Genomic DNA, 15,144 nt, shown 5'->3' on the forward strand with positions numbered 1-15,144 from the left:
GATTTACAGATGAGCGTCGACTTCAAAAAAATAAACACATTTCCAGTCGCTTTAAATTCAGGCGCGTGTTTGTCTCTCCCTCTTCTCCTATAACTCTGCGTTTTCACCCCCTTCCGCTTCCCTCCTCATCTTAATCTATTCTCCTGGCCACCATTGGACGTGCCCGCTCCTTGGTCCTCTAGCATTCCAACATTTCTCCTCCAACCCTCATCTCCTCGATTTTTATACCCCCCCCCTTTATCTTTCCTTCTGTTTCATGTTTTTATTCCCCCTCATATGCCCAACTATAGCCACAACTTCTTAACTCAATTGTCCCACTACCCCCCTCCAAATATATTGCATTGTTTGGTAGTGCCTAAAAAAAACTCAAATACTTTTTTTCAATTCTTCTCGAAATAAATAAAATAGTTTAAATCAGTAAATGGTATTTACTAAATGCGTGGATTGTAACAACAACAACAACAACAACAACAACAACAATAATAACAAACTTTTTCACTAACATAATGATGTGTCTAAGTTCAGTTTGTTAATATTTATTAATGTTTGCATGGTATCCGACTAACTGAGTTCAACTTTGGGGTCACGTAGCCTTGATCCTTGACTGGTAGGTAAAGAGTAAATAATTCGTATAGTATAAAGAGGCTAGGATAGGAACGCTGACAATCAACAACTTTTTTGTGAGGCAAAAATCCTTGAGATTGTTAAATGTAAGAACTTAATTGAAACGTATTTATTTACTCCCTGTACACCCGACGTTGATTGGGAATCCGTTTAATTTCATTTTGTTTTGTTTTATTTATTTATTTGTTTTTAATTGCGTCATTTTTTTTTTTTTTTTTACCAATTTTTATGATAATTATTATTATTATTATTTTTTTTTTTATTAAGGTAGGGTTTTGAAAGGAGTTACTCTTCTACTGATCTGGAAAAGCTTTTAATGGCTTTACTCACTTTAAAACGTTTATTCGCCTCGAAAAGCATATAGTGTCGAGCGTTACGCGAGAACAAGAAAAATGGCAATGACAACATTTTAAAATGAGTAAAACGCTAAAAACTTTTCCAGATCAGGTAGAAGAGTAACTTATCTTGCCTTTGATAACATTTATTTATTATATATTTTAATGTTTTACAACTTTTTTCAAATTTCTGTAGATTGTAAAACAAATCCAAAAGTTAAATTTGATTATTACAGTACATCGTTTGATCATTGGATTATTAAATAATCCAACTTTAGTACTCATAAAGAATGAGCAATCAAAGGATTTCAGTTCTTAATAGAGATTCAGTTTCCGGTATTGATAAAGAATTCCAAATCTGCCCCGGAAATTTCCAAAGCACTCTAAAACTTGAAAGCCACCCTCTTTTAGGAACTATTTTTTAAAACCATAACCATAACATAACCCTTTTCATGTTTAGTGTCGTTTGTTTTCTACATTTTTTCTTCTTTTTTTGCAGTTTTCAAATCGTAAACTTCTTTAGAACTGCAGGAGGACTGGTTCGGGATTTTCCGTCAATATTCAGAACTGTCTTCATAAGAACTTTAATCCTCTGAGTGCCCATTAAAATTAGGGTATACCCTAATTTTGTAAAGATAATGTTATTTTAATCCTATTTATAAAGTTATTGGATGCAAATAGCTTGCAAAACTTTTAATACATAAGATTTGTTAAGAATTTTAAAGCAAGAAATAACTTTCTATTTGAAAGTTTAAATGCTTCCAAATTCCTTTCAAAAGATTGCGAACAAGAGCTTTCTTCAAGCAAAGTACCCCAACGTTTGTCTGGCAGACTAACTGATGAAGACTCTAAATAGTCACTTCTGTTCTTTTATCACTTTTACATTACTGGTGCGATTAGTGTACCTGTGCATTGTGCAATGTGCGCTCCTTATATTTTTTTCGTTTTGTTTTTTCCAATTTTTGCAATGGACTATTATCGATTGGACACTAATTTACCAGATTCTTCCCCCCCCCCAATGCAAAAAATTCAATATTTAAAGATTTTTAGGGGACTGCTCAGTTTCTAATACAAATTTCTATTAAACTGATCCTCCATAATGGAACTAATCAATATTTGAAAGCCAAATTGCTATTTAAAAAAAGGCCAAATTTTGTGAATTTGGCCTTTTTAAGGTCAAATTTATCGAATTTGGCCATTTTAAGAACAAGTTCCCAACAGAGAATTAATGCAGACTTCCTACAGAAACATGAGTCCCCTTGAATGCTTTCTGCAGGAATAAGGATGGAAAATTTCCGTTGAATTAGAGACAAATATAACTGATTACTTTTAATGCATCTAAAACCAAGCTTCTATCTTTATATCATCAACGCTCTAATCCCCATCTGGCATCAATTGAAATGAATGACTCTCGGCTTGGGGAGGCTCCATGCTTTAACAAGCTTCTGAGATTGACCTTTACTCCTGATTTAAAATTGAACACGTACATCAAATCCGTTTCCAAGGTCATTGTAAAAATGGTGGAATCCTTCTAGCGATTCAGTAGATATCTACCTGCTGATGCAATTCTCTATCTATATAAGAGCCAGGTACATCCAAGGATGGAGTATTGTTGCCATATCTGGATAGAAGCTGCTAAAAACAGCCTATCCTGCTTTGAAAGAGTTCAAAATAGGCTTTGTACCCTAGTAGGGGATGCCCTTTTCTCTTCCTTGCAATCTCTTTTTCCCAGAAGAAGACGTTGGAAGCCTCTCTGCTTTATCATTATTTTCATGGCAAGTGCTCGTGTGAGCTCCAGTCTATGGTTCCCCCTCACCAAACATTCAAGAGAAACACTCGTCTAGTTGAAAACACTATCAATAATTTCCCCCACTCTTTATCTATGCCTAAACCTAAACGTAGATTCCATGAATAAAGCTTCTTTCTTACAACTTCACACCTGTGGAACTCTGTTCCGTTTGCCTGCTTTCCAGCTGACTACAATATGGTCGTCATCAAGTTCAACATAAACAAGTTCTTGATGAGCCGTTCCCCTTAAGCAATTCAACTTACCAAATTTACACTTCTAACGATCACTATGATATTGTACACTCTTTAATCCTTATCCTCGAGTGGCCTCTAGGCCTCGATAGTTGTGATTCCTTTGTAAAAAAAAAGAAAAAGTGTAAATGATTTTGTCACAGGATCTGATTCTTTTCTTTTTCAAACCAATTTAGCGCAAAAACCTAATGGAGAGAATTAGATGTCAGTTCCTGATTCAGCAGTGTAACAAATCGTAGAAATCTAGACAACATTCAAAAAGTAGAAATTGTTTCTCAGTAATATCTTTTACGACATTAGCTAAAGACCATTAGCTAAAGAGTAAAGTGAGTAAATCTGTCAATCATGTTTGGTAAGGATATACTATATCAATATGGACATGAGAGAAATATGAGTTTGGATTGAGGAATGGATCATGACTACTTCTTTATATTTTTGTTCTTTGACAAGGAATACACCTTTGTATCCAAGAGCAAATCAATGGCATGCACAGGATGGAAGTAAGAGGGAGGGTGATGGAGCCATGTCCCACAGCATCCAAATTAAGGGAACATCAAATAATATTCAAATTCTCTTTTTTTTTTCCATAATATTTCTTAGTATCTTAGTGTCTGGGACGTAGAATTAAAGAATTGGTCCCGGAAATCATTAGGGCATCACAAGGGTATCACCAGAACATCACTAGACTTCTGCACAGCACAAGCACGAATATCTACATTCATATCCAGCCAAAATAATCCGTCCAAAATCAATTCTTTGTGTGACACATTGCTAGTCTTTCTCAACTCTATCGATATTGAATGAACTTCAGTCAATGATTCTCCCCTGTAAAACCTTTACAACAAGAACTCGTCTTGCTAGAACAACTGCAAAAAACTTTCCTCTTCTCCTTCTGTATACCTAAAATTAAAGAACTTATGTGTACAAAGTTTCTTTCTCAGAACTATCCATCTGAAACACAACATTATGGGGCTGCTTCTCAGTTGACTGTAATGTATTCGTTTTCAAATCCAATGTTAACAAATTCTTATTGAGCCCTGCACTTAAATGATCTAATTTATTTCTGGGCATTGTTATGAATCTTTATGTTGTTATTTCATTGCCACTCTTGATAAACTCATTAACCGTTAACCTTGAGTAACCTATGGGCCTTAATAAGTGATGACTTGTTAGTACATCAAAAATGTGATTCAATATATTTTACAATATAAAGATGGCACATACGACCTCATATCCATCCATCCAGTGCAGCTACAGCCAAGACTGAACTCACTACACGAGTTTGTAGTTTAATTCAAATCTTGTCAGTAGCTGACTACTTGATAAATAACAAAACTAATGAGAACATTTTCAACCCTGTTGCAGAATAGCTATTTGCTATAAGTTACCTATGAAAATGTTCCAACAAGCCATTGGCACAAGGATTATATACTGTAGTAGTTATATACTTCAGCCCTAGGAGTTCCGTGAATTAGAAAATATTAACTGAAATTAATTGAATTCTTAGATCTGTTGCTATCGTTAGTGAATAACCAAAGACAGTTATCTATTCATTTTAATTATTTTAGAGATCGATTTTGCAGATATATCTCCATAGGCATATTTACAAGTCACCTTATAAATTCATCAATAAATGCCAATAAATAATGAACTAGTATAAAGGTTTGTGAACTTATCGACTGTTTTGATTAACTGGTCAGGAGATTTTGCATATCTGTTAACATTGTTTTTCTGAGAGATTTCTCAGGTAATAATTATACTTGATAACAACAACAATAATAATGATAATGATAATATTATAGAAATAATTTTATAGAAATAAAGGAACCTATGTTTAGTTAGCAAATAAAGAAATATGTCACAATGTTTGTATTTTCAAATGAAATCAAAGTAGAATAAATAGTAGTGGGAATCGTGACCCAACAAGAGATGAGTACTTCTATTATATATATAAATCCATACATATATGTACCATTCATATATATATATATATATATATATATATATATAAAATATCCTAGCTGGCAGCCCAGCGTTGCACGGTCATACAATATGCTTAAACAAGATATTTTAATTTATGCAGGTTGTGTATATATTATTATAGAATCAATCCTCTATTGATTATTATTACGTATTAAAAGGAATAATTTGTCCGGTGGACTAATTCGCAAAAAAATAAAAAAAAATAATAATAATGATAATGTCGTTCATCAAATTCCGTCTGCATTTGCTTACAATATCACTTCAGCTGATATTTGGGCTAGATAATGAATGTCCTGGAAAAGTCACTTCTGATTAATATTTAGTTTTAAAATATGCAAACGAAGAAATGATATGTGGCGATTTTATCGTAAATTATATATATATATATATATATATATATATATATATATATATATATATATATATATATATACTGGCTGGCAGTTGATATTTGGGTTTGACAATGAATGCCCTGGAAAAGTCACTTCTGATTAATGTTTAGTTTTAAAATATGCAAACGGAAAATAAATTGCAGTGATTTTAAATGGTACCTCTTCTTTTATTACAAATTGAACTCATTAATAAGAAAAAATTAAAATAAAATGGTGAGCTACATGTAGGCTTGAACAGGAGATCATTCAATTATTCAATGCTTTACCACTAAGCTATATCTTCAGATTATAATAAATATAATTTTTTTTTAAGAAGAAATGATTTGCTGAAATATTATTATCTCCCTTGCCGGTGTAAGGTAAAATATTCCTCTGTATGAATTCTTCTTTTTTTTTCTATGAGAGAGAAAAACTATTTTTAAAATAAAATTATTTCAGTTTTTGATAGTTATCGGATGAATTTCTGTACAAAACATATCTAAGAACACCGCTAGGCATATAAATTAGCTTTGTGTGAACTTTGCAAAAGATAGGCTCAATTGCTTTGGAACCTATGAGGAAGGTTCTCACACACACATAGATACAAAGTGACACACACACGCACACACACACACACACACACATACACACACACACACACACACACACACACACACACACACACACATATATATTTGGACAATGTCAAAACATTATTAATTCACTGTCCGCATAGCAGCAGCTGTATAGCGCAACGATTAGATGCTCCGACTGTCATTTGGGCGATCGGGTTTTGATCCTGGCTTGAGGTAGTTGCTTGTCTAGCCACACTGATGAGCTGTGAAACAGCAAAACAGTATTGTATGTGGATGACTATAATGCTCCCTATCTTAGGTTGAGCATTTGGGAAGTGATATACAAATTACCATTAGCATATGAAGTGATGCTCTTTGTGCAAACAAATTGAGCTTAGGTACTTTGGACAATGTCAAAACATTGTTAATTCACTGCCCGCATAGCAGCAGACATATAGTGCAACGGTTAGAAGCTCCGACTGTTGTTTGGGCTATCGGGTTTTGATCCTGGCTTGAGGTAGTTGCTTGTCTAGCTGCGTTGATGAACTGTGAAACAGGAAAACAGTACTGTATGTGGATGACTATATATATATATATATATATATATATATATATATATATATATATATATATATATATATACTAGCGGCTACTGCAGGTCAAATAGTAGTAGTAGTAGTAGTAGTAGTAGTAGTAGTAGTAGTAGTAATTTTAAAAGTTAAACAAAATCAGAATCGAAACCAAAACATTCTCCAGCATTATTCATTACCATCTGAGCTAAATCCATATGCATAATAAAATTTTTAAAATTAAATGTATATTTGTGCATGTGTAGAACATACACATTTAGTCGACTTATGCCTGCCAACTTCCAATTTTGACTAGCAGCTATTTTTATTAGCTAAAAACCACATCTAATTTGTTCCAGATGTTGAATCCCCTATGTATCAAGTTTCAAGGCTGTAGACCAAAAATTGACAGAGTAGTTTTGTAGAAACTGTTCTGCACACATACAGAGAAGGTCAGTTGTATATATACTAGCACACCACCGGCATTGCCCGGTCATAACATATTATTTTCATTTATGCAGATATTGTGTTTATTATCATCGAGTCAATTCTCTATTTAATATCATTTTACACTTAATATGTAGTAATGATTTCAAAATTTAAACAAAAAATTTGACTTGGGTACCATCAGCTAGAATTGAAACCAAAACATGTAATTCTCCAGTCTTATTTCTTACCCTCTGAGCTATGTCCATACACATATAAAAGTTAAATAATAATGCTGTTTAACCTATAAATGTAAGTTTTTGCAAGCCTAGAAGAGCCCTTTAACTCAAATTAGCATAGCTAAACATATTAATATATATTCATGCATGCATAGAAGATACGCGTTTAGTCAACTTATGTCTTCTAAGTTCCAATTTTTCAATTTTGACCACTTTGCAGCTATTTTTACCAGCTAAAAACCAAATCGAATTTGTTCCACTGGTCAAAATCAAGCTTCAAGTATGTAGACCAACAAAAAGAGTAGTTCAGTAGGGTTCGTTCCGCACACAGGCAGACAAAGTCACTTTTATATATACTAATAGGCCGCCCGGCGTTGCCCAGTCATGAAATATGCATAAATATGATATTTTCATTTGTTCTGATTTCAAATTTATTATTATCGAATCAGTTTTCTATTTATTATTATATTATACCAAATATATAGTAGTGATTACAAAAGTAAAAAGAAAAACAAATGACTTGCATGCCATCAGCTAGAATCAAAATCAAAACATATAGCTCTCCAGCCTTAATTTTTACTGTGTGTCATGTCCATATGCATGTAATTGTTAAAAAATAATATTGTTTAACCTATAAATGTATATTTGCACAATTCTAACCCTATTTTTACCAGCTAAAAAAAAAAAACAGTTAAAAAAAACTAATTAAACCAGGTTCAAATCTCCTATATAACAAGTTTTAAGTCTGGAGACCCAAAATTGAACGAGTTGTTGTCAATTTGTTGTTTAACCTATAAGTTTATATTTGTGCATGCGTAGAACAGTACTTTAAGTTGATTTATGCCTGCCAAGTTTCAATTTTTACCTATTTTTACTGGCTAAAAACCAAACTGAATTTGTTCCTCATACAGATAGACAAGGTTACTTTTATATATGTGTGTGTGTGTGTGTTCGTGTTCTTTTGAGGTCTCTAGTCTTTTTTCCAATGTACGATTGGATTAGACAATGCATATTTGCACCGACACACTCTATGATGGTTGCTTGATTTCTCCTCGTTTTTTGAAGAAGGTATTTACAGAGCTTATCAATGTGTACTAAATCAGTGGAGTTTAGCTTTGTTGATATTATGTCAGTTATTATGAATCCGTTCTTTTCAGTTCTGGAACTAAACCCACTACGTATATTAGATATGTTGACGACACTTTTGCTATGTTTGCATCGTAAAATGAAGCATCAGCATTTTTTAATAGGTTGAATTCCCTTCATGGGATTCTACAGTTCATTATGGAAAGTGAGAAAGATAACACTCTTCCCTTCTTGGATGTTTTTGTTGAATGTTCAAAAGATGGCTTTCTCACTACCATTTACAGGAAGCCGACTTTACTGGCCTGTATGTGAACTGGTTTTCTTTTGTACCTCAATCGCAAAAAATTGGCTTAATTCATACATTGTTACATAGAACCCTTATGATCTGTTCATCAAGTAAACTAGGCTCCAAACTGGATAAGATTAGGAAAATTTTCACTAATAACGGTTATCCAGAAGAATCCACTGAGTCATGTAAGCAGGTGGAGCTTTCAGGAAACTTTGAGTCAGACGATCAAAATTGACTAACCTTTTTTGTGTAACGCATAGGTATGCGTGGGTGAGAGACTAACTTGCAAAAAAGAAGAAAGAGGAAATACTCACTTCTGAAAACAGCAGCAAAAATGAAAGAAATCCATTGCAGTTTGCATCACCAAGGGAAAGCAAGATGCAAAATTGTCTTGTGTAGAAAAAATGCAATGCCTGGTGGACAGGAAATGACAGTTTGAACTAAACGCGATAAGCAAGTTGTGAAACAAATCAACCGTCTAGATGAAAATTTTATGTATATGTGAACTTAGCTACTCTCAAGGCGGGTGGCACAAGGCCTCAAGTTTAGAGCACTACCTTGCAGAAGCAACAAGGATAAATGGCAAGATATTGTATCTCGAAAGGAGATAAAATTATGAATTTTGGTGCAGTTCCAGTTGGAAGTACGCGTCTTCCCATTAATGCTCTCTTTAACATGAGATCATCATGTTTTTGCGAGCCATGATTAAGTTTTGCAAATCATGGACATCCTTCTTTATTAAAGAAAAGAAAGAATAACAAGAAAAGATAAACAAGAAGAAAAAAAAAGAAAGAATTAATAAGATAAGAAAAGGAAAATATAAGAAAGAGAAAAAGAGAGCATCATGGATAGCATAAGGCCATCTTATGTGAATGTTCCTCATATAGATTTAACACCTAATAGAAAGGTCGATGGCGAGTTGATCTTTATTTTCTATTTCTGGAATTATTTTCTTCTCCTAACTATCTTATATGGATTTTTTGTGCTTTTTTTTTATGGCTACTGGCTCGTATTATCATGACTTTGCTTCACTTTCAGCTTCATGTTCTGACTTGATGAGTAATCCTCCTGACTGAGGAAATTATTGGACTGATGATTTCTAATGCCCAGAGAACTTTAACTTTGTCATTCTACCTTGCAATTGAGAATTTTAAGAAACTTTCATTTTCGCCTTTGCTTTTCTTTTCAGTTCTCTTGAGTTGTTGATTTTATAAAATAAAAACAAACCAAAAAAATGATTGTAATGAAAAAGTCTAAGTCTGAGGATGCTTGAAAGAAGCTTTATTTTACTGAGAACTATGCAGGGACGAGCCATGATGTACTGCATTGATGTAACAAAAGAAAGAAAGGTCAAAGGAAGTTACTCACTTCCGGAGATCATAAGCAGAAATACTACGAAATAAAAATCGACAGAAAACAAATTCTATGATCGTCCTATCGAGGGATATAATTTTAAATAGGAACTAAGCACTACACCTCAAATACTATTTAAGTGGCTTTCTATTCAATAGTTTAAATACTTCCAAATTCCTTTCAAGTTTTGAACAATCACGGAGTAATTGATTTTTTTTTCTAACTCATGTGACACATGGATATAAACCTCAACAGCAGCCCGACACAACTCAGCAGCAGCAGCAGCAGCAGCAGCAGTCATGTCTACACAGAACTGTTTTGACTACCTCATAGCCTTCCAGTTCAAACACTAGCTGGATTCCAACCCTCGGCCTGAGATCTCCTACCAACATTCAGTTTCTTTACAAAAATAAACCTGAATTTATATGCGTTCATGACGGTACCCACTGTATTTGTCATCTCTTCTTTGCCATCATCGTTTTTTCATCTTCTTCTTGCCTATGTTGTCTTTTAGTTGTAGGGTCAATTGTCACCAGCATTCAGCCTCACAACAAGTGGTAACCCTGACGTGATTTTAGACACAAGCAAAACAGCTGGCAAAGAAAATGGCAGAAACCTCAGATGAAAGGGAGATCAATGTATCATGTTCGATCATGACTACCAAATGTCTTGACAGACTCAACCCAAAACCAATAAAAAGTTTTTGGCTTTATACGGAATTTACAAAAAAATCAAGCTCCGCAAACATTAACAACCCCTTCAAGACTTTTCAAACCTCCGACAACTGATTAAACAAACCTGGACCCTCATGGATATTTGTCAAGCACATAAAATCCATGAACATCAATAACAACCACAATGGAAGAAAGTCGCACCCAATGAGTTAAACTGCAACACGCACATCAAAAAAAAACAAACTCGACGACTGGACGTTATGGAAGAAGTCACCAGTTTAAAACGAGTTAGCTATGACACGCACATTGAAAAACTCGATGACTGACGTTCGTTAATTCAACCAACGCATAGGGAATCCGATCAACATGAACGACTCACATCGACATCAGTATAGACTCGCTTGTACTTGGCACTGCAAACTCGCTTGCAGGCCTTTGTGTAACTGACTTCAACCACAGCATGAGCCCTCCTACCACCATTCAGTTTCTTTACGAAAATAAACCTGAACGGATTTATATTCGTTCACGACGGTATCCACTGTATTTGTCATCTCTTCTTTGCCATCGTCGTTTTTTTTTCGTCTTCTTGCTTGTGTCGTCTTTTAGTTGTAGGGTCGATTGTAACTGACATTTGGCCCCGCAACAATATCATTGTTTTTATTTTATTTTTCATTTTATTGTTTTGTTTTGATGATTACGCAAAGGATCATTAAATTCAACTTTTACGGTATCTTTTGTTTATGAAATTGTTATGTGAAACTACAGTCCCGTTTGTAAAACTACAGTCGTATTTGGAAAAAGAAACAAATAAAAAGTTTCTTAGTTTTTTCATTTCATTGTTTTGTTTTGATAATTATGCAGAGAAAGGACGCTGAAATTCAATTTTTATGGCATCTTTTGTTGATTAAAATGTTTTCATTTCATTATTAACATATTTATAACAAGTACAGAGTAGTTAAAAATTAAAACATGTTTATTATTAGTTCTCGTTATCGATAGTCGAATTGTTTTTTTTTTTTTTTTTTTTTTTTTTTTGCTAGACTCTACAGTTGACTCGCAAATTTCGTTTCACTAAAATTTGCATTTCGTTCCATTTTTTACATCTGTTCGCAGCCGCCATCTTGTGTACGATTACCCATTCCTTGTATTTTTCTATAATATTTTGTTAAATAAGAAAATACTTTGAAAAGTTATTATTAATTATTATTTTAATTATTAGTTATTATTAATTATTATTTTAATTATTTTTGAGGGTTCGTTTTACAATACACAGAGATTCGAAAAAGTGGTAAAAAAATAAAAATACAATAAATAAATGTTCCCATTGGCTATAAAAGTTACTTTGCAACTTACCTGAATCATTTATTGGTATTTTAAAGCAGTTTTAAATGCTTTCAAATATTAACTTTTTACAGGTCATAAGAATTCAAGATGGCAAAAAATGGCCCCCTCTTCTTCTTTGTGAGGAAAGAGTGTAGGGGACTAGGATATATAAATCCCAATCCCATTACAAAAGAATAATGAAACGAATGGAATTGAAGTAAACAAACACTCAATTGATGGATAAGATAAACGTGTCGTTTATTGACTGTTGAAAGAATGAATGTTTTAGATATAACATGTGTTCATGTCCGCGTGGGTGTAACCATCGTTTGTAGAGGACTGGTATTGTAGAAGGAAAAGGAAATGTGTGTTCATCTCAAGTTCGGGTCACTATCGTTTGTTCGCACGTGGGAAAAGAAGTGAGTAATGTAATAGAACGAGAAATGGCAGTCCATCGTGTAGACAAAGAAAAGGATAGAGGGTTGACGTCAGTTAGCAGTCAGCTACGCGGAGGTGTTCTCAGGGACCAGTAGTAGATAGAGAGAGAAAGAGTGAGAATGTGTACGTATGGTCTGTTAGCTTTTTGCCCCAAACTCTAGACCCAAAACTGAAGAGCCAGTGCTCAAAACAACGAGATATTATAATAAGGCTGACTGGGAAGCCATCAGGGAACTAATTAGAGATGCTCCATGGAAAAATATTTTCTCTCTCCCTGCTGAACAGTGTGCAAACGAGACCACTGACTGGTTCAAAACTGCAATCGAAGCGCATGTTCCCATGCGGAAATTTTATAGTAAGCCCCACTCTCCCCAATGGTTTACGTCGACTTGTGCAACTGCCATTACTCAAAAGCAGCATGCATACCGTAGGTTTAACCGACATAAGTCCAGTTCAAACAGACTGAAGTATATAGAAGCTAGAAATAACGTTAAGAAAGAAATAGCGACAGCTAAGAGAGAATTTACGGAAACCACTAAAAAGCGCATCGAAGCACAAAAACTAGGAACTCGAGACTTCTGGAAAATCTACAACAGTGTAGTAAATAATGGGCAATCGACAATTCCCCCACTAACCAACAATCACGAGGTTGTCTCCTCAGCAACCGACAAGGCTAACATGCTTGCCAGTCGGTTTGCCTCAAACTCCACACTGGACCCTTCCAACCACCCCCTACCTGACTTTCCTATGCGGACAGACGCCACACTAGACGATCTGAAAACCACCCCTGCTCAGGTGCATGCTATCATAAAAAACCTTGACACCTCAAAAGCATGTGGACCCGATCTTATCCCAGCTGTGCTATTAAAAAAGTGCTCAGCCGAAGTAGCTCCAGTTCTCTCCAAACTCTACAACAAATGTCTTAATGAAGCTTGCTTTCCGGGCTGTTGGAAAACTGCTTCTGTTGTACCAGTATTCAAGAATTCTGGTGAAAGGACAGACCCATCAAATTATCGCCCCATTAGCCTCCTCCCACTTTTTGCCAAAATATTTGAGACCATAATTAACCACGCTCTAATCCATCATCTTACAGATGCTAAACTACTGACTGACAAACAATATGGATTTAGACAAGCCCGTTCCACAGCAGACATCCTCACCGTGATCTCTGAACGTATATACCAATCACTGGACAAAGCGGGGGAAGGCAGAGCGGTAGCTCTAGATATATCTAAGGCTTTTGACAGGGTATGGCATGAGGGTCTCCTCAGTAAAATCAGATCATACGGTATCACTGGTAGAATACTTAACATAATTAAATCCTTCTTAGATAAGAGAAAAATCCAGGTAGTCCTCGACGGTCGCACATCTAAACAATATGATATAAATGCGGGAGTGCCCCAGGGTTCTATCCTTGGACCTCTATTGTTCCTGATATTCATAAATGACCTCCCCGACAACATTGCCTCTGAGATGGGTATATATGCTGATGACACTACACTCTATGGCAGACACGACAGGAAGACGAATGAACACATTTCTAAAGAAATGGCAGAAACACTAGAGGAAGACCTCCAATCTGTAGTGGAATGGGGACAAAAGTGGTTGGTCGCGTTCAATGCTGCCAAGACTAAACTAGTTTCATTCAATAATTACAAGAAACCCTCTCTACCACCAATAGCAATGGCCAACGACTCTTTATCTGAGAGTCCATCTTTCAAACTCCTTGGCCTAACGTTCACAGGAAACATGAGTTGGAACAATTACATTGAAGGCATTGCCAGGGCCGCTGCAAGAAAGGTGGGCTCTCTCTACCGTGCTAGAAAACTACTAACACCCGAAAGTATCCTGTACCTCTATAAGGCCACCATTCGCCCATGTATGGAGTATTGCTGCCACATCTGGGCTGGTGCATCTGCTACTAGTCTCTCGCTCCTTGACAAGGTTCAAAAGAGAGTCGCAAATCTGATAGGCCCTGAACTGGCATCTAAGCTTCAGCCTCTGTCCCATCGACGAAATGTTGCATCCCTCTGCCTGTTCTACAAGTATTTTAGTGGTGAATGCTCTGATGAACTGCAATCACTTGTGCCCCCACGACGCGAGCACCCTCGACAAACCCGACAGGCTACTAGATCCCACCCCCACACTGTAGAGGTCCCTAGATGTAAAAGATCTTTTTACTCCAATAGTTTCTTCCCCAGAACCGCAAGACTCTGGAATTCCATTCCAGGTCCCTGCTTCCCCAACAGTACTGACGTGCAGAAGTTCAAGTGTAACGTGAACCGACACCTTGCTGCCCAAATCCCTACATAGTACCCCAGTAGTTGTTGCCCCTGATAGTAGCCCCCTACACCAAAGTGGCAATTTGCCTTGTTTGGGGTGAAAATGTAATAAAAAAAAAAAAAAAAAAAACATAGTAGCAAGTAGTGTGAGGTATGCGCGGTTGGTCCGTAGACCAACCAGCTCGAAAGCTGGTCCTAAAAGGAGGAGCCGCTTATTGCTCTTTCTTTTATACTCGTTTCCGGAGTGTCTTTTGCGCATGTGTGGATTTCCTTTGAAAGAGGAAGTGACGTCGTCCATCTGTGTGCGTATGTGTGTGCGTACATGTGTGTACGTTAGCGTGTGTGTATATACACGTGAATGTGAGTGTATGTACGTGAACGTGAATATATGTACATGTGTGGACGTGGGCGCGTATGTTTGTGTGTGCGTATGTATATGACAAGTAATATAGCTTGAAATGTGAATGCCTGTTTTTGTGTGAGACTTGAAAAGGCTCGCACAAGAGCAAGGAGCCTCTTTTTCAGATTTGTTTCATA

General features: G+C 35.7%; 1 long non-coding RNA gene across 2 annotated transcripts; it reads left to right on the forward strand.

The window, feature by feature from the left end:
- Positions 1 to 427: 427 nt before the first annotated feature.
- LOC145286074 (uncharacterized) lies at positions 428 to 11,098 on the forward strand. Of its 2 annotated transcripts, none has more exons than XR_013869096.1 (2): positions 428 to 710; positions 9,576 to 11,098. It is a non-coding gene; the product is annotated as an uncharacterized LOC145286074 (long non-coding RNA). The 2 variants fall into 2 exon arrangements; XR_013869097.1 differs by having other exon boundaries at positions 434 to 607.
- Positions 11,099 to 15,144: the final 4,046 nt, after the last annotated feature.

This window comes from Euprymna scolopes, chromosome 10 (assembly GCF_053919585.1).
Source record: "Euprymna scolopes isolate OS-2025 chromosome 10, ASM5391958v1, whole genome shotgun sequence".
Taxonomy (NCBI): Eukaryota; Metazoa; Mollusca; class Cephalopoda; order Sepiida; family Sepiolidae; genus Euprymna; species Euprymna scolopes.